Source organism: Boleophthalmus pectinirostris, unplaced genomic scaffold (assembly GCF_026225935.1).
Source record: "Boleophthalmus pectinirostris isolate CB_2022bp ecotype Guang Dong unplaced genomic scaffold, ASM2622593v1 HiC_scaffold_16, whole genome shotgun sequence".
In the NCBI taxonomy this organism is placed as follows: domain Eukaryota; kingdom Metazoa; phylum Chordata; class Actinopteri; order Gobiiformes; family Gobiidae; genus Boleophthalmus; species Boleophthalmus pectinirostris.
The window spans coordinates 24,630,321-24,651,954 of record NW_026571095.1 but is presented as its reverse complement, the minus strand read 5'-3'; positions in this window follow the sequence as shown (position 1 = coordinate 24,651,954).

The window sequence follows — 21,634 nt, the reverse complement described above, 5'->3', positions numbered from 1 at the left end:
AAAACTAATGATTTTATTACATTAATTAAATCACAACATTGTACTTTAAGATCTAAAATTATCTCAAACACAAGATAAATATGCATATCCTATCAGATTTAGTGTTATTTTGGAGGTTACCTGTTCAGAAATGCCCTTTGTTTCCTTGGGCCTTCTATCTACAAGCTTCTGGCTTTAGCATAAAAACTGACCAATCAGATCGTCCCTTTCCAGTGATTGACAGTCAAACTGCATAGGCTTATTCCCGCCCCCAGGCCAACTTTGGATGGAGTTTGAAAGAAAATGATTGAATGCGTTTCATTTGGATTTTCTTTTTGGACAAATAAGGGGATTATTTTTTATGTTTGTTACCTGAGTTAGCTGTCATGAAACGTTCAAAAGAGTATATAAAACTCCTGGGCTACTAGCAAAGAATTTCCTGACACTTGGACCTCACGGAGCACAGAATGAATGGATTTATACTTCATGGTTGGATTATTACACATCGGATGGCGACATGAAGCCAACATGTGTGAAAGTACTCGACAAAAGCGGTGAGTGAACTGCTGCTTTTATCATACGGTCTATGTGCAGTAATTTGGATTAGAGCCTAATGAGAAAACACACAGGTAACACGTGTCCAGTCCAGATGTGTTTAATTCTTGGCCCTGATGTGCGAGCTCATGCGCTTGTATTCATGATCTGAAGCTTTGTGATGGTGTTTTATGTGTTTAAGCAGTGAGGCAGGTGAGTGCATGGGCTTGGAGGCTGTATATATGGTCGCTTTGGGTTGGCATCTATAAGCCACGGACAGTTTTATCTGTAAATATGGACAGCTGGCACAGGTCCCAATGCCACGGTTCGCCACTGATTCACCCTATTCTGGAAGTTGCCATGTGCGCCGCGATCATCATTCGGGTTGGATTATTTTGCGCAAGGCTGCTCCTCATCCAAACAGCAAATAAATTCAATCTGGACTATAAAGCAGTTTTAGAGCCTCCCAGAGAATCGGTGCAGTGTTTACTTGTTGATGCACATGAACATTGAACTTTTTACACAAATGAATCGACTTGTCATGTCATTTTTAATCTGCAAAACATGTCTCAAATTCGCCATTGACATGAATGGGACAACAGTTTATCCAAAAGTGCCACCACAAAAAAGCGCAGTTTAGGAGCATGGATTTTATTATAGCTCTATGTTCTATGTTTAGGAGCATTTAGAGACAAAAGTGGACGGGGCAGAATAAGGTGAATAACATGTCAAGATCCAATATTACACAAAATTGACTGTAGTGATCTTTAGCCATTGTTCCCTCCTCATTAACATACATGGAGTTATGTTTCATTCACACATGTTTGAGTAATCCTGCATTATTAGTCTACATCTACAAAGCTCAAAATGCTCTGTTCCACCTTGTGTTGTCATTTGGTAGTTTTCAGTAGAGACCATTGGGAGTTTAAAAACACAGTGGAGCACATCTTGTATGACCACATGAGGTGGGGACTTACAAGTAGTGACTTGAACTCAAATCAGACTTGAGTCACTATGTTTAGGACTTGAGACTTGACTTGATAAAATGGACTAAGCCTTGGAACTCGACTTGAACTTCAAGGTTAATGACTTGGGACTTGACTTGGACTTGAGGCCTGTGACTTGAGAAGACTTGAGAAGCACTTTTAAATCTGAATTCTTTCTATTCTGACCATAATGATTCACACTAAGATCTTGTCATTAAAAAGTGTAAACATTTAAAACGGAAAAAATTACTAAATGAATTTCTATACCTCTTATGTACTTTCTCTCTATATAAATACTCATATACAAATATTCTTTGATTTTTTTAAAAGAACAATTTATCATAAATTCATATAAATTGAAAAAAAAATCTAAACTATATTTGGTATTTTCATTTAAGGACTTGAAATGACTTAAAGCTCAAAGCAGACGTCTTGGAATTGACTTGGACTTTATGGGACAGTGACTCGAGACTTGACTTGGACTTGCCTGTCTTTGACTTGGGACTTGAGGTCAAAGACTTGAAACTTACTTGAGACTTGCAAAACAAAGACTTGGTCCCACCTTTGCCACATGACATCACAAGGTGGAAAAGAGTGTTTTCTTTTTGAGAGAGGGACTCAACCTAAACATTCAAGGTTTGTGTGTTTAACGTGTTAATGAAACAAAACACAACTACAGGTATGTTTCTGATGAGAAAATAAAATTATAACATAGATAGAAAAATATAGTGTAATATGGGCTCTTTAAATCAATGTATGTGTTGATGAATACACTTATTTTATCATGAATAGAAGTATTGTGTCCCCAGTAGCTCTCTGTTTGTAATTGAACTCGCTAATGGATAAATACAGTTATTTTGATTTGATGCATTCAGCTGAGTTGTTTATATAGAATATTTATTGCTAATGTTCTTCATTGCGGTGATCACTTCCCACTGGGCATATGTGTAATTCAACATAATACAGGATACACACTCATTTGAATACTAGTAATGAGGAAATGCTTGGGTATGCCTTTTGCTGTAAGAATTCTAATTGTGCAAAGCATCCCCATCCAGTTAGTAGGCATGCAAATATACAGTAAATAATACGTGTGTGAGTAAATAACTACTAAATAATGTGTGATTTCATGGCTGCAGCATAAACAGCTTTTTCCCTGGTTAGATAATCAGAATACATTTGTATTGAGCTATACATCTACAGACTGTTTTAAAATGTAAAAAAACCTTGGAAATATGTCAGCCTACATGATTTTCTGTTGTTTTTTCATAGTTATTGACCAAGGGGTAACATATGAGGACAGTTGTCATAAATATGCAAGATATGGATAAATGGTTAAATATTTGATTATAATTTGTACTGCAAAATTACACAGCAGCAACATGAAAGAAAAATACTCACATGTTATGGAGATATAGAAGCAACTGCAAACCACAACATATACAAACAGGGAAAACTACTGATGTACTTGAGCATCAAACCACCATGTTTGTTTTCCCAGTGGGATGGGTCGGAAAACAAAACAAACTTTTGTCAAAGCCAGTCTTTTCTAGTCTTTTGAACCATATTGCTTTTGTTTCTGGTTCTGATATTGTCATATTTTTGTTTTGGGATTCGAACATTGTAATTGTGTGGTTGTTGGATGTCCTAACAGCGGAAACGGCTCGAGAAATGGGCTTCGGAAGTTTGCAAACTCCATAAATGCAAAAGAGAATCAGATTTGTGTTACTGAAAACCTCCGTTCAAACTGTTTCCCTTCCCAACAGAATTGCAAAATAGTGAAAGGTGAAGGCGATGGACAGTATTGATCCACAGGAAGGATGAAAAGGAAACCTTTGACTGCCTAAATCATCCTGAGTTTGTGGCGAACATTTTGTATGTGGAGCGAGACTTGAGAGACTTTTGATGATACAATATCACAATATTTCGGTTATTGTTACATTCCTAGACAGAACTGAATCAAACCCAGTATCCTCTTGTTGTGAGGCAAATGTCTAACCACTGTGCCACCGTGTCATCCAGATCCCTTGTAAAGCCTAGTGAGCTTGTTATGTACATTTGTTTTTTTGTTTACGTTTTTTCTGGAAAACGTGTAGCAAAAAGCAGGCTTATAATTCAACAAAACCTCAATGTAATCATATACCAGTTGTTTATATTGGTAGATCTATTTTTTTTTATATTTAGAGACATTTTTATATTTTAACGAGCCTATTTCCAGATGATAAATAATGTGTGTGTCTACTTTGTAAAATAAGTTTGTATTTTGGGCAAACCATGACAAGTGCAAATGCACACCTCCACACATTTGTTCTTCCCCTAAATAATGCCAAGAACTTAAAGGTGCTGTGCCTGATTTTCATTATCTTCAAAAACATGAAAAACTATGGGATCAAAAACAAACTCCACCCACGACCACACTTCAAGTAAAACTACTAAACTGGGTAGTGTCACAACAGAGTGAGGGAGGTGATGGGAAGAGTCAGGACATTTGGAACAGTGTGATTGGTCCAACAGGTAACTCCACCCCTGCAGCCGTTGGTTATCACAAATATTTGGCTGTATTCAGGTCAGTCTTGCGTGATGTCACCAACTACTAGAAATCGCAGAGGTCAATGAAGGCAACGCAAACTTAGATTTAGACCTTTTTAAACAGAAAGCTGCAAATATATCCAGTATGCCCTAAAAAAATCCTCACAAAAAAACTAGGAAAATGACAGTAGATAATGCTAAAACACCATATACAGAGTTTAGTATAAAAAAGGTAATTTAGTATTTAGTTCCACTTTAAATAGTTTGTAGTGATCCAAAGTTATTCCTCACTCACTTTATGCATTTTGAGCATTCAATTTATATACAGCGGTGAGTTTATAAGCACTTTTCACAACTTAGAGGCCTGTGACAGCAAAGCTAAGAACTAGCATGCTAACATGTGCTTCTGATTATCGCACAATAAAACAGTTTATATCAGAATTTTTGCCATGACAGCAAAGCGAACAACAACTAGTATGCTAACACACGCTTCCTGATTATTGGACAATATCACATTTTATGTCCCAATATTTGCTGTGACAATAAAACTAACAACAACTAGCATGCTAACTAGGGGTGTAATGGTACATGTATTCGTGCCGAACCGTTTCAGTACGGGACGTTTGGTTTGGTGCAGGGGTCTTCACGAGTGATTTCGTGCAATTTATGTGTTACATTCCATCACTACATGTGCAGCTACATGGAGACTCAGCTCTTTAATATTCAGGAGGGAACTCGTCCGTGATTGGGGTGGCAGTGTTTTCCGCAGCGCTTTATAGTTAGGACAGTCATCTTGACACTAAGTGCCCCCCGCCTTGACTACATGCCTCCGAACCATGTGAATCCTCGCAAAACTCCGGTCATTACGCCCTGGTCCTCACTTTCACTTTTCGCCAGCATGGAATCCCCACACCCTTCCCCCAGCAGATCTGCACTTACTACAAACAGTGTGGCAATGTGTTTTTTTTGGCCAAAAATATGAAGATTGATTAAAACTTCATCCTGGAACTGTTAGTGCTGTGCATTACAGTTTACAAGGAATTTATTTTTTTATACATTTTTTGCTTATTTTAGAATATTTTATTTAACTTATTAGTATTACCAAGCAGCACTTTGCATTTATTTTATTCTGTGATTTTATTATTATTTTAATTTGAATAACATTAAAACAAATTGTTGGTTTAATAAACACATAAATAAACAACAAGCAAATGGTTTTACATTTTGTTCCCACACTGTACCGAAAATGAACCGAACCATCACCTGAAAAACTGAGGTACGTACCGAACTGTGACTTTTGTGTATTGTTACACTCCTAATGCCAACACACACTACACTTTCTGTTTATCACACAGTAAAACACTTTACGATTAGATGTAGTACACAGCAGACTTGTTTTGAGCTGCTTATACTGTGTGCTGCTCAAATACATGGGTATTGCACCTTTAAATGTGATTCTCTACACTGTGTAATAGCATCTAAAGCAAGGCTGGCATGTTTTCTTCCATTTGATTTGATTAACATTGTTCAGGGCCCTATCGCTGATTCGTCTACAGTGGGACACTTGTCTTTTACCTCCGGCGAAGATGAGGAAATTCAGTTTAAAACATCAATTTACTGACGTTGCCCTGACTCAATAAGAAATCTCTGATACATCTTAACACAGTTTGCAGTTTTGATGCTTAGGGCCATTTTTCTTCTTAGATCTGTCTTGCTTTCCTTGCGCAAAATACAGCTGTCTAACTCCCCTGCAATATTTGATCAATTTGAGAATACAATGTTAGCGTGAAGAGCGAGGAGAAATCTAGCTATAAAGGTCCATCTTTGATCCAGTTTAGACTTTTAAAATCTTGTTTGAATAACTTTTGCATTAAGAGATTCACTTTGTTAGCACATTAGCATCGCGACTGCTTTCCTCAGTTTTAGTGCTGCTAATGGGTCTAATGGTGTTATTTATGACTTTGCCTGAGTGAACTAAGCTTCTGGTAAATCAGAATTTCTTTTTCCGTATCTTGCCTCACTACTTCTTGATTAACCAATGTTTTGCAAAATTACATGAATTTGAGAAAGAAATTTTGGGCATTTTCTGATCGCATCTTGTATTTTGGCTTGCTGATTTCAAGATGATTGTGTGGATGAACCTGCATGTTTTTCCCCAGTAAGAATGCATACGCTAGTGAACTCTTGAATAAATGCAAGATAGATAGTACTGTATGTTTAATGCCATATTCTGGAATATTCTTGAAAAAAATAATAACATTGAACAAAAATTGACGGTGGGAGAATGGTTGGTGCAGTGTTTTTAGATTTGCGTAAAACTTGGTTAATCATGATAACCTTATTTCATTATTTGGTCTTTTTGAGAAAACTCTGACTCGAATGGCTTCATATTTGTCCAGTAGAATGCAATTTGTCAAAGTCAAGGATGTCTGCTCCAGCTACAGTACTTAGCATGTACAGTGGGTGTGCCCCAGGGGTCTGTATTAGGTCCCTTGTTATTCATTCTCTATATCAATGACCTTCCACAGCACTGCCAGGGTATACAATTACAACTTTGTACTGATGAAACAGTACACTTATGCAAAAATTAGTTACCTGGCAGCAGAAAATCTCTCCAGTGATCCTTGAGCGATCCTGTCTTTGCATAAACATTAGCAAAGAATAAAATGTTCTTTTCCAAAACCAACATAAACACTTCAACTCCTGACATCTCTATTGAAAATGAGAAAATTGCTAATGTGTCTGAGATAAAACATCTTGGGGTCACCTTAGACTCAAACTTAAAATAAAATAAAATAAAAAAAAGAAAAACTTTATCCTTGGAAGCAGCCAGGACATTTATGCACACTCTTATTTTTTCTCACATGTCCTATTGCATCACTTGTTGGGGACAGGCTGGGGAAACCGCTGCTAGACCTTTAGAGTCGCTGTATAAAAAGCCTTAAAGGTCTTTGACAAAAAGCCTCTAATGCAACATCATTGTAACATCTTGGCAAAATATAACCTTTTGAGTTGAAAACTCACACAAAAACATATCTAGTTTTCAAGATTTTAAATGTCTTGGCTCCTGACTGTTTGAAGGACTTTGTGAGCTATTGTGCTACAAACTCTGAGTGATCCACATGAATAGCCTCTCTGCTTGACGGTACCATACCTTTCTGTCACTCTACTTCTAGACAATCGGCTTTCTCTGCGAAGGCCCCTACACAGTGGCCATGTATCACAATGAAAGGCTTTAAGATTGAACTAAAAAAGCACTTAAAGACCACCTAAAACTGTAACCATTAATTCTCTTTAGGTTCTCTGCTCTAGTGGTTCTGGCTCTGTATGTATTAGGGGTGTAACGGTGCATGCATTTGTGCCAAACCATTTTGGTACGGGACGTTCAGTTCGGTGCAGGGCAGTCAAGTTGTGCAATTTGTGTGTGTTTACATTCCACCACTACATGTGCAGCTACATGGAAGGCTCAGCTTTAAAGGTTGTATGGAGGATTTTTTTTGTTTCAAATTGTCAATGATAGCATTATAAAGGTGCAGTAGCCTTGTAATTATGATGACCAAAAAAAAAGAGAATAAAAATTAATCAACTCTGGACGTGGTGGGGCCAGCTAAACATTTGCCAATAGATAACGAGACTGCCTCGTTATCTGTTAGTTGATAGGCTGTCAATCAAACTCCCTTCATTTCTAGTGTAACTGACTTGCCTGCGCGCCGCCGTTACGTGGTTTACATACGCCTGTCATGCAGTCCACAGACGCAAGACGCACAGACGCTGTTTACTCCACCAACGCAACAGTTCTTAGTGGCTTTTTTGACCTATATCTTCCTCGCAGTTCGCACAAAGTTTGTTGCAATGGCAGACAAGAATCCAGGAGCAGTTCGCCGCAAAAGAAAGTCCGTTTTTGAGGTCGCTGAAAGAAGACAAGGGGAAAAGCAGCGAAGCCAAACTAAGGTGATTCTTGGAGATTCATTCCAGCGATGGCGCGACTGAAGCAGACGCAGGGTCTAAAGACTGACGCATTGGTCGCCAAATTACTCCTGGACAGGTCACTTCTGCTTATTATGAAAACTTACTTTATTTCCAAGAGCTAGTCAAATTTTTCAGGACACGAATGCGATATCCTATGCCTGAAAACTTAATTTTCAATGCAAAGAAAGAGCCCGCTTGCCGCTGCGTGTTGTAACTAGTTCATTCGCACGGAATCTCCGCGCATCCCTCTCTGCACTGCTCCCCTCTCCTCTCCCTGCTCCCCGTTCTGCTCTTCTCCCTGCTCCTAACTTCTTCTCCGTGCACGGAATCTCCGCGCACCTCTCCTCTCTCCTCTCCCCCGCTCCGCTCTTCCCCCTGCTCCTCACTTCTCCACCTTGCCTAACCAACACTGTAGTTAGTTGTTTACAAGTCATGTGCAGCGATGAGGACTTGTTTTCTAGAAACAAACCTGTTTCTGGCGTAAGGAGGAGGTGGGAGGAGGCGTTTCTACATAGGGAGCTGTGGGGAGGGGGGGTGGTTTCACGCATGCGCAACATTTGAAAAACGACAAACAGTCGCTGGATTTCTCATTCCTTGGAAAATCCTCTATACAACCTTTAATATTCACGAGAGAACTTGTTTGTGATTGGGGTGGCAGCGTTTCCCGTAGCACTTTATAGTTAGGGCGGCCGCCTTGACAACAATTGTCCCCCACCTTGACTACGTCTCTCCGAACCACATGAATCCTCGCAGAACTACAGTTGTCACGCTGTGGTCCTCACTTTCTCCCTTCACCGGCAACCACTGGGGACATTGTAACTGCCAGCAGATCTGCACTTACTGCAGACAATGTGGACAAGTTGTTTTTTCTGGCCAAAAATATGAACACTGAGCAAAACTTCCTGAACTGTTAGTGCTGCGCTTTACTTTTTGAAAAGTTTTGTTTACTGTTTACAAGGAATTTTTTAAAATAATATTTCATATATTTGTTGCTTATTTGAGAATATTTTATTTAAATTATTAGTATTAGCAAGCAGCACTTTGCATTTATTTTATTTTCTCATTTGTGTAATGTTAAAGCAAATTGTTGGTTTAATAAACACACAAATAAACAACAAGCAAATGATTTTACATTTTGTTCCCATACTGTACTGAACCGAACTGTGACCTCAAAACCAAGGTATGCAGCGAAGCATGCTTTTTGTGTACCATTACATTTCAAGTATGTGTGTATGTGTTGTTGTTGTGATAGTTTTAATGTGTGGAATCTTTTCATGTTTCTACTCATTATCACCTGCCTGTGTTGTGTCAAATGTTTGTGGGTTGTTCTTTTCCCTGCCAGGGGACTGCAGATGTAAACTAGTCCAAGTCTACATTCTGGCACAGTGCATCTAATTGCAACATTTATTAATTGTACATCTTCCCTTTTTAAACAAATAATAATATTTTTTAATAGAAATTTAACTTGATGGCTGAGAAAGGGATTATGATCTGTTGATTTGCCTTTAACCTGACAGCAGAAAACTGAAAACTCAAGAAAAAAAACACACACACAAAAAATGGTTTTAACACATTGTCAGGAGCCAGCGACACGAGCTTTCATTGTCCTATTTAACAAAAAAGGTGAGGATGTGAGTGACTGAAACTGTTGGCCAATGCAAACTGGCTTGTCACTGTAATTTTACGTGTGAGACTTTTTAGTTTAACAGCAGAGCAGATCACCTGTTGTAATGATTTCCTTTTTGGTCAGACTGTGTTAAAACAGCTCTCAGATTAAGGTCTAATTGGAGTAACAGTGCTTCAGACAGAGCAGTGCCTCCAGTTAGAATAACCCCAAGAAATGTTGAGGACATCAGCTGCAAAGTAACAACATGAGCACGGTAACTAAAACAGATCTACCTGCACAGATCCTTTTGCATCGTTGTTTTATCCGCACTGTATATTTTATATCTACTGTATACTCAGTCAGTCTATTTTTATGTACCTTATCTTTTATTTCTTCAGTTTACTTTACTATTCTTTGTTTTACGATGCACCATAACGCCAAAGCAAGTCCCTAGTTTGTGAATTTTGCTCCCTGACAACGCCAATGAAACTCCTGATTCTGAACACTACACAACACGATCTCAAATGAAAGCAGCCTGCCTTTCACATCTGTAATTCCTTCCATATTTTCTATTGTTGATCCTCTATGCACAAACCCTCTCTTTGCCCATGTTGTGAATCCTAAAATAACAAGTGCATCATCTTATTTGGGGTCTCTTTGCCTGGAGAGCTGCAGTTAATTGGGTGCACAGAATAGTTTCACATGGGAGACAACTAAGAATAATAGCGGATGCCTACCACGTTCTTTACTAAGAGCTTGCATCAGTGGCGCAGCTTGCATTGACTCATGACTTCTGCCTAATTACATGCAAATGCAAAAACAGAAACTGAGATGCTATAGAATACATTAGCGGCACGTATAGTGTAAAATGATTGCATCCGGACATATGGTGATGGCTAATAGTGTTTTTGAAAATGAAGAAAGTTAATCTGATGTTTGTTTGTTTTTTTACTTTTGGTATTGGAATAATGCCAAGAAGTAAGGGATATGCTGAGTTTGTGTCGTGTCAGTGTTTTCTGTCAAGTAAATAAGAAAAATTCAGAGCTCCAATTAAAGATGCATTACACAACTTTTCTCGTCACCTGCTTGTCTTCATGGAGATGTTTTCGCTTTTTTCTAGAGTGTTCCAATGTAGAGACAACTATAGTCTACATTAAAGGTCAGATCTGTGGAGATGCAACGCTATTCACAAAGAGGATTATTGTATTTTCGAAAAATAGAAACACCCGTAATGAATAAATAGCTACATAGATGTGTTTAATGTCATACTATGGAACATTCCAGGCAAAGCAATAACATCCTTATGGAGACGAGTAGGAGTTCTAGGAGTACTAGGAGTTGTAGGAGTAGTAGGAGGAGTAGTAGTTGGAGTAGGAGTAGTAGTTAGGAGTAGTAGGGGGAATAGTAAGAGGAATAGTTGAAGTAAGAGTAGGAGGGGTAGTGGGAGTAGTAGTTGGAGGAGGAGGAGTAGTAGTTGGAGTAGGAGAAGGACAAGTAGGAGTAGTAGTAGTTGAAGTAGGAGGAGGAGTTTATTCGGTCATTTTGCAGCACTACAAAACTAAACATAGACCACAACCCTGTGGATCATGACCGACAGGGTTTAGGCTGAAGTAAAAAGTACTTATAATTAGGGGTGTCAAATTATCGCGTTAATTGTGATTAATTAATTACAGTCATATTTAGCGCGTTATGTTTTTTAATCGCGTTAATCTAATTTTTAATCTGTAACTTTAGTGTTTCTGTATGCGAGTTGCTTTATTATAAAATCTGTTTTTATGTGTTGTTGGGACAACAACACACACACACACACAAAAACACATTTATACATTTTTTTATTTCGGTAATTCCACTCATTGCCGGAAACCCACACAAAACGCGCGCAGTAAGAGCGATGTAAACGTTATGGTAACGTTGGCGGCGTCAGTCGCACAATGGACGAGGTGGAAGAGCCAGTAGAACAGAGGCAGCAGTGCACAGGTAAAAACACATTCGTGTCTTGGAAATTATTCTCCCGACGTAAAATATAAAAGAAAATAACAAATATAATATCGCCTACAACTTAAATGTCACTGGTGAAAACAACCTGCATAGACTCATGATGTCTGCACTACTGTCCTATAGTGACCTGCCACATGAGGGGACATGCACACACAACACACACACAAACACACACAAACACACACAAACACACAAACAAACACACACCTTCATCATCGTCATTCAACCTGAGAACGCGCGGACCACGTTTCCTTCCGTAGTTACTGCGCGGACACCGACGTGCTCCCGTGAGCCGCGTGTGGATCGTGTTTTCTCGCGTACGCTGCGTAAACCGCGCTTCCTCCTGTGCGCCTCTAAACCAGAACTAACACCAAGACTAAAACCAGGACTAACCCAGTCCAGGACTAAACCAGGACTAAACCAGGACTAAACCAGAACTAAACCAGAACTAAAACCAGAACTAAAACCAGAACTAAAACCAGGTCTAAACCAGGACTAAACCAGGACAAACCAGGTCTAAACCAGGACTAAACCAGGACTAAACCAGAACTAAAACCAGGTCTAAACCAGGACTAAACCAGGACTAAACCAGAACTAAACCAGAACTAAAACCAGAACTAAAACCAGGACTAAACCAGAACTAAAAACCAGAACTAAAACCAGGGACTAAACCAGGACTAAAACCAGAACTAAAACCAGAACTAAAACCAGAACTAACACCAGGACTAAAACCAGGATTAATCCATTCCAGGACTAAACTAAGACTAAAGTAGGACTAAAGCAGGTCTAAACCAGGACTAAAACAAGGACTAAAACCAGTGATCTCATATATAAAGCATTTCTCTATCAATAATATTTTTAATATGGTTAAGGAAAGACTGGACTTTTTATTGTCTTTAAGTAGACAAAGGTTATTATGTTCAGATTTCCTCGTCTTTGCTACTTTACAGTAAACAATTTCTTATTCATGGAGACTTGGGCTCAACAGACAATTTGGAGACATTTGTTAAACAATAAATGACTTTATAAAGTCACTTTTTTTGTTCTATATCAGTCTTTTGATCTGCCACAATAATGTAATAATGAATTTAAATGAAAATACCTCAAATTGAAGCTTTTCTCAGCATTTTTTAGATGAGATTAAAATGAGATTAATTAGATTAATTAATTACAGATCATAATTAATTAATCTCTCAATTTTTTTAATCGCATGACAGCACTATTTATAATGCCAAACCCTATTAAACAATGGCATAATTCCAAGAAAGAAAGGCATCATATGAACAGCAAATTTGCATTTGCAATTTCACTTACGACTTGCTGCATATATAAGAGACAAAATGTAAATTAAAACAAACAAAATTTAATGCATAATTCATTTACACGCAAGAGCTCTATAGCTTTCAAAACATAACACTTTATAGTCTTTTTTTAAGGCTTCTACAGTGTTAGCCTTTTTAAAAATCATCACTCAGATTGTTCCATATATTAACCACTCTAAGATAAATACATAAATACAATCACTTTTTTTTTTTTTTAGTTCTTATCTTCCTTTTTAAAGATGCAAGTTTTGTTATCATTTATGGTCGTACAAACTTATAATAATGATAAAGAAGGCACAAAATGTATAGTTTATGATCGTATCAAAATAAAAGGTAATGTTAAAGAAAAGACAGAAAATTTCCGCAATGCACCTTTAAAGTTCATTTATGGGTAAACAGATCTGTGTGATCCAAGTAGTGACTGGACTTTTGGCTCTTTTATGGGATCCAAATCGTTTTGTTGTAACAGCGCTCCCTGTATCGCCACATGACATCACAATTTGAGAGACGAACCTCAAGCCTAAATATGCAGAATTTTGTGTGAATTAAATATGCTTGCGAAGAGGAAACGACATTAATAGATTAACAAATAACATAATATGTATACGTGTATATATATCTTTTAATACCTTTGGGGTTACACCTGTCCAGAACTGGGACTACAACAAAGAAGTGAATATAGCTGAAAGATCCAGCTATTTACTTTCCTACCATATGCAAATTCAACGAAGTCAAACCCATACGTCTTTGTTTCTTGTATCTTGATGCCTTGATGTTGCCATAAGTAATCCAGTGCAGTTTGTTTTTAGCAGAGAAATAAATGTGATATATAGCCCCTTCACGTGGCAGAGTCTGTGCTGTATAATAGAGTTAGATGCAGGAGATGTGAGTGGCAGTGTTCTCTCCTCCGGGACATGTTTCTTTGGCAAACACGCTGAACACTGATTAGAACAGCCAATGAATTATGCTCTCTGTGTTAAACAAGCTTGCTCCAGCGTAATGTGTCTAGAAGCAGGAAGTAGTGTTGGGGTCAAAAGGTTAAAGGTGAAAAGGTGAGCTGTTTGGAGAACAATGTTTTGTAGTCCAGCGCAGAGAAATGGTAAAGGGTTTTGTGGTTTTATCTACGCTACATATGGGGATGTAAAGTGGTCTTCGTAGTAAAAGGTGTTACAGAGGTGTGAAGGATCATGGATACTTCAACATTTAAAGCAGATATATTGTGCTTGTGGCTAATATCATTATAATCTATGATGCCTGTGGATTGTTTTGTTATAGTTTGGGCATTTTAAATTGCTATATTTACCTAAAAATGCTAAATAAAAGAAACATTTCTGCATTAGAAAAAGGCAGTGTCCACACCTCATGCTATTGGGTCTCAATTTTTTTTTTTCCCATTTGTACCAAGATCTCATGTGTACGACGGAGTATAAGGGTCAGATAAAAAAAAAAAAAAAAATGCTGGCGCTACGAGAATAAAGTCGTAACATTTCGACATTAAAGTCGTAATATTATGAGAATAAAGTCGAAATTTTACGAGAATAAAGTCGAAGTTAAAATAAAGTCGTAATATTATGAGAATAAAGTTATAATATTACGAGAATGAAGTCGTAATAAAATCAAAGTCAAAGTGAAAAATGCGGCAGAAGAAGAACCTTGTTTTTCAATATAAAACTAAAAATAAGAAAACGAACAACAATTTTCTTCATTATTTGCGCCTCCGGACTGAACCAGGACTGAACCAGGACTAAACCAAGACTAAACGAGGTCCGAGACCAGACCGGGACTGAGACCAGGATCAGACAAGAACTGAAAACGGTTTAGTCCTGGTTCAGTCTTGGTTCAGTCCGTATGCGGCGCAATAGTCCCGCATCGCATTTTAAAGTCACGTAAACGCTATTTCCCATTTCCGTGACTTAAACCAGGACTAAACTAGGATTAAACCGTTTTCAGTCCTGGTCTGGTCCCGGTCTCAATCCTGGTCTTTCTGGTTTGGTTCCAGACTTGATTTAGTCCTGATTCAGTCCTTGTTCAGTCGAATGAACGAATGATACACGGATTTTTCTCCTTTAGAAAATGCTCCAAATTCTCCATTCTCCATTCGTTCATACTTTCTGAGCAGCCTATATTCTCGTAATATTATGACTTTATTTTGACTACGACTTTATTCTCATAAAATTACTACTTTATTCTTGTAAGTTTATGACTTTATTCTCGTAAAATTACGACTTTATTCTCGTAAAATTACGACTTTTTCTTGCTTCGACTTTATTCTCATAATATTACGACTTTAATGTCAAAATGTTCCGACTTTATTCTCATAGCGCCAGCATGTTTTTTTTTATTTTTATCTGACCCTTATACTCCGTCGTACATGTGTATCATTAATTAAAAAATAAAATTGGAGAGCAAAGCGGGCATGTACCGGTTTTGGTGAAAACGGGGTCTACAGTGACATGTAGATGAAGAAAACTGTGATGTTTTCTTATTTTCTCTAGATTTTGCCAGATTTTGTCACTACCGCAAACAGAGCTTGCTGGAAGTTGTCATTGCATGTTTCCAAACATCTTCCTGGTTTGTGACTATATGGTATCGTTAAAGAATTAAAGATTATTCAAACATGCACAAGTCACCCCAAATACACCTTCAAGAACAATTGGAACTTGGTTAAAAGTCCGAAAAACATAGATTTTGCATAATATGTCTGCTTTAAAGTGGGACTAAACACCTAAACTCCACCCAAAACTGCATTTCAAATAGAGCTACTAAACTGGACAGTACCTGGAGGAGAGTGAGAGAGGAGGAAGAGGAGGGGCAGGGTCTGGAGGCATAAGGAACAGTATGATTGGTGTAACAGGGATCCACACTTCAAACTCCGCCCCTGCAACCAGGTGTTTGTAACCAGAAACACCTGGCTGTGATCAGGGCAGTCTTGCGTGATGTCACCAAGTACCTCAAATTGCCACTGGAGCTAGAACTCAGCCATTTGTACACAACATTTTTGATCACAAAGCTGCAAAAATACCTAGTGTAAAGTCCCATTTTAGGCTACATGTTTTTTCAAATTCACCAAAATCTGTTCTTAGTATATAACTTATTCTTACTCTGTAAATAATTTGAATGGATGAAATAAAACCATAGAGTTTCACATAATTACAATTTTACCTTGGAGTAGAGATAATATCTTTTGATATGCGCTCCACTCCAGCTCGAAATGATCTAACATTCTTTATAGATGTGCAGATAAACTTAGAAACTTAAATAATAGATAATCTTTTTAATAACTGATTGAAATGTAATTAAATATATATTATGAAAATAAATTTTTGTTTGGTTTTTTTTGCATGTGAATCGATACTTTTCTATATACTTATACCCACGTGTGAAGAATTTGAATGGATGTAATTAACTTTGAAATATCAATGGAATTTACATAATTGCAAATTTACCTTGTAGAGAAACTTGTGAAAAATTTCAATGGATATGCAGATAAACTTTGCTAAAAAAATATTAAAAAATATTATTAAAAAGTGCAGTTTTGAGAAACCAATTAAGTATAATTCAGTGAAATGTTTTTGTAAAAGGAAGAAGCATCGGAGTCGAAACGTCAAAGGGGAAAAGGTGAGATGTTTGTAGTTCAGTGCGAATCGATACTTTGAAGTACAACATAAATATTTTAACATGAATTCGCCCCTTCGCTTATTCTTTGTACCGTGGCCTATTAGTTAAATGCGTAGAATAAACTGCAGTGTTGTGAGCTCAATAAATTCACATATGAAAAATTGTATAGATTGGGCTCAAGATTAGCTGCTAATGTACAAACTGGAGGCGGGTGAACCAATGGCACGGCAGCGTTGAGTGGGTGAGCTTTAAGTCTGCCTGGAAATAACCCTTTTTGGTGGTTAAAAAATACATTGTTTACAGAAGTCCATGAAATATAAATTTAAATCCATACTCCAGAACATTCTTCATGGAGATAGATATGTTTTATGCCATACCGTGGAATATTACAGCCAGAGGAACAGCAGGACCTATCCAAGTCAAATAAGAGTCAGGTTTGTGGAGATGCAAGCACGCACAGATTAAGGATGCATGTTTTTCTCAGTATTTTTAGTGCAATTAAAACATCCATAATGAAAAATTGTGTCTACTTTTTGAGCTAAAAAGTGACATACTGTGGCTTTAAGTTCTGGGTTCTGATTTGTCAGAAAGGAGCTGTTATTTTATAGTTTCTTTCATTTTTATTGTGAGTATTCGCTTGAGTCCATTGCATTAAAAGATTCACATTTGGGAACCTTATTTAAATATCGTATCCAAAAAATAGAAATGATATATATGTATAATAAAATTGTTATTGTTGTTGTTCAGCATTGGTGGTGATGATAACAGTGATAATACTTAATTTTTATTATTATTATTATTGTTGTTGTTGTTATCGTTTTTTAAGTACATATGGTCACTGAATATAAATCTCAGACTTGTGTATGAGTGTGTGAATTGGTTTGTTATTATTATAATAATTTTTTTATTTATTTTTTTTCGGTTGTATGTTGACATTTTTATTGACTGAAAATTAATAAAAATATTGGAAAAAAAATAAAAAATAAATTCACATTTGTTTGAGTGGAGATAACCTTGTGTATTATTGTGTACTGGGTAGGAACGTATTTAGACTGAATGTATGTAACATATTGTAGGTTTAGAATACTGATTATATGGTTATTCATTAAAATATTTATACATATTTTATGAAGGGTTCTGCAACACAATCTGTAGCCTTGTTTCCACTGGCAGCTATCAAAAAACCGACTAAAGGAGCGTCAGCACAGATCCATGTTCAGATATGACGCAAAACAAATGCGCATGCAAATGAACCAGAGCACAGAGCTGATATTCACATGTTGATACTTTAACACAAGGGATGTAACCATAACCAAAATATTGTGATACTGTACCGTCAAAAGTCTCATGGGCCATCACAATATATTGATATATTAAAGCAAATATATCACTTTTCGGAAGGTCTTACATATTTAAATGAAATACACAGTTAAGAAAAACCCTGAAATAGATGGGGCACTCACTCCTACTCACCAGAGGAGATTGAGTGATTAATGAAATTGAAAGATTATACATAAAGTGTGGGCCTCACTTGTGGACTGTTCCTGAGGAGTAATTTGACACACTGTATTTACTCTATTTGTGTGTGTTTGAGACCACATCATTTTTGCATTTTTTATTTTTTTTTTTGTATATATGAACAAATGTGTTGAGATATATTGTAACTTGCATGTGTACTATATATATATATAATGAAAAAATGTTTGTCTATCTTCATGGAACTTTGCATAATGTGTAAGAAAAAAACACTACACTGCACTTTGCAGTAATTTTTTTTTTTTATTCAACGCAATGAATTTTTTTGAGTCACTTCAGTCACAGGAGAGATGATGTCCTTCTCTTCATTGCAGATGTTGATCGGTTTACTGTTTTGAAGGCCCAGATGTGGTAGACCTTCTTGTAAAGACTGCAATACATTGGAGCCATTTTGGGTTTCTGAAGATTGACCTGCCTGTGCTTGTTTTCTGCAGCTTAAATAGTCTTAAAAACAACTCCCGGAGACAATGTGCCAAAGAAGGACCTGGAGGCTTTCTGGGTCAGGTGGATAATCTCAGCTTCTATAACTTCTCCATCCTGGAATAGCTTCTCAATGTCCTCCAGTATCTCACTGCAATCAGGCAGCTCCTTTTTCAGTCTTTCCAAAATGGTTTCTGTGTCCAGTGCAACTTTGGGTTCATCTTGTTGGATTTTGCAAGTATCAACTTCTAAGGGTACTCCAACAGTGTCCTCTCCCTCAACTATGGAGACTATCTGACTGTTTTTGATAGCCATGTTTTGTAGACTTTTGGATCCACTGCAGTCATCATCTTGAGACTGGCTTCTTCTGTTTGTGTTGTGAATAGGCTCCTCGAAATCCTTGAAATCCTCGCCTTCTCTTTGGAGGTCAGACGATATCCAATTCGATCCAATTTCTATTTCTCCTGGAGATTGGGGAGATTCCCATAGGCTGCAAACATTTGTAGAATACACCAGATGACAGGTTTAGGAAATCTTAAATTCATCTCATCAATGTCTTGGTTGGCCTGTTGTTGCGATGGTCCATACTCAGCCTCAGTGACACGCATTAACTTATGAGCCTTCTTTGTGTAGTCATCACCTTCAGATAAGTGCTCCATGGTGATGAATGGGTGATCATGGGCTTGCGATGGCATGATCGTCTCCTCTGCGACCAATTTAAACATTTTACTCCATATCTCTCTCCTCCTGTTGAGGGACAAACCTCCTCGAACCTTTGATAAGCTCCTCTAGGTTTGTCGCTGAAAGCCTGGAAAGTGGCATCTTAGGATTCATCTCAGTGGCCCCTTTAAACTCCTGCAGAGTTTTCAGTCTCCACTTGGAGTTTTCCTGAACAAAGTACTTTGACATGTACAATGCCACATTCAGCAGGTTCTCTGATGGAACCCCAAAGAAATGCACAATTTTGTTCTTGAAGTCAAATTCAGAAAAGGCAATGAAATCTGAAACAATGAAACAAACCAGTGAAGGAGACAGTAAGCCAGACCCGACATGTCAACAGCCTCCCAAAGTGGAAGATCCAAATTTACTTCCGGGGCATGGTACGAAATTAACTTGACTTTGAATGGCCTCTCCTTTTGGTTGACCAGCATAATGTTGTCTGGTTTAATGTCCGTGTGCATTACACCAACACAATGTAGACCGTGAAGAGCTATCAAGAGCTGCTTCGCCATTGGTCATATTTGGTATTTGTTAGTTCTGCGCTTATAAACTCATTGTATTCACATTTTTAAGATGGTAAAAATCCACATGTGACACATTTTTCTAACTTTATGCTGCATTTTTCACAGACGGCATACACGCTAGTATATAGTCAAAAACAAACTTCAGTTTTACATATTTTCAAATATTATTATCGGCATTGTATCCAACCTACATTTTCTGAACAACTAGATTATAGAAAATTACTGCTATATTTCCTCTTTGAAGCTGCCTATTTTGGTAAATATAGTAATAACATGAGATTGACAGCATTTCTTTGGAACCTATTTTCACTCTAGTCACTCTATTTCGGCAGCTGACTCACTCATCCTTTAGGCAATTTGCTTGTGCATTGTAGCAGTACTGTAGTCCATTCATTATCATTACAAATTCAAGTCGTGCAGGGGGGGAGACTCAGACATCTACTTACATTCGAGGGCTGAAATATTGGCTTTTTTGACAGGTGCAATAGAGAAAGATAAACCTGTCATTGCAAAGTGAATCATTTGTTTCTTCCCTGACGCGTGTTATGGGTTTTTCGAGGCTGCCGTTGTGGTCGTAGCCGCAGGTATAGTTTATGGAGAAAAAATGTCTGACACACTTTGGATTACAGCTATCCTGCCAGATTGGGAGAAAAATAGGAAAAACAGCCCATCCGTGGAGAGGAAGGGGGCAAAGTTGCATCACTGTCTTATGAAATTCCTCCCAAGTCCAAAGTTTCCGATTATAAGGCCAGGAATATTCCCACTTGGAGATTTTTGAAAAGCAGGAGCAGCTGCAGCTCGATGTATGTAATTAGTTTGGAAGCGATCGGCGTTCCGCTGGGGGCTGAGAGACAAAATGTAAAGCTCAAATTTAGACAGATCTCATTTAATCTCCATGTTGTCGTTTTTCTTTAGTGGCGTGTTTCCAGTTTGGACCAAAACCAAGAACATTTAAAATCTTGTTAGAATCAGTGTTAAAGAGAATAGAAAATCATTTGCTGTCTTGCTCAACCCATATATTAAAAATGGGTGATCCTGCATTTATTGATATTGATACGACACTAAATACTTTTGGGGGAGGGGTACTTTTCAATACTGATACTTGATACTAGTCCAGCCTTATGGGTAAATGCATATCGAGATATATATGTATAAAAAAGGGTGTTGTAAAGGTGTTATGACCATAGACTGTATATATGGACATAGCTAAAGCACTAGCCGGCGTTTTCCACATAGGCGTTTTCCATGGAGGCGCTTCTGTCTCCATCAACTCAAATTGGAATATTGTCAGCCCTCTTTCTGTAACTGCTGCAGTGAGCCTTGTTAATTTGGTCTTAAAATGTTCGTATTAACTAGGGGTGTAAAGAAAATATCGATTCAGTGACATATCGTGATACTTCATTGCACGATTCTTATATCGATTCAAAATGTGTCTGAATTGATTTTTTAAAGTCATGTTTTTCGTGAAAAATTCATAAGTTCAATTTACTGTTCTCATGATTTAAAAATTAAATAAACTGTATTTCATTCAATTTTGTTCTTATGAATGTGTACTCAACCAAAACATTATACATAATTATTGATAAGTCACTATATATCGTCCTTTGTTTTAGTATCAGGATATATCAGGACATATTGAACTGTGATAAGCATATCGTGATGCATATCCTATCGATTCAGGGCAATGCACACTCCTAGCATTAACCCTCTCTGCATGATCCTGGCATTTTTTATTTCATTATTTTGTCTGTTTAAAAAAAATCCTATTCCTAATACGGAGCTTGGCTACAAATTCGCCCCTGTAACCGTGAGCATCGTGAGCTTCATTTGAGTGGAGTTATGATACAAAGACAATGAGCAAAGGGACCTAACATGTCTAAATGTATGCATGCT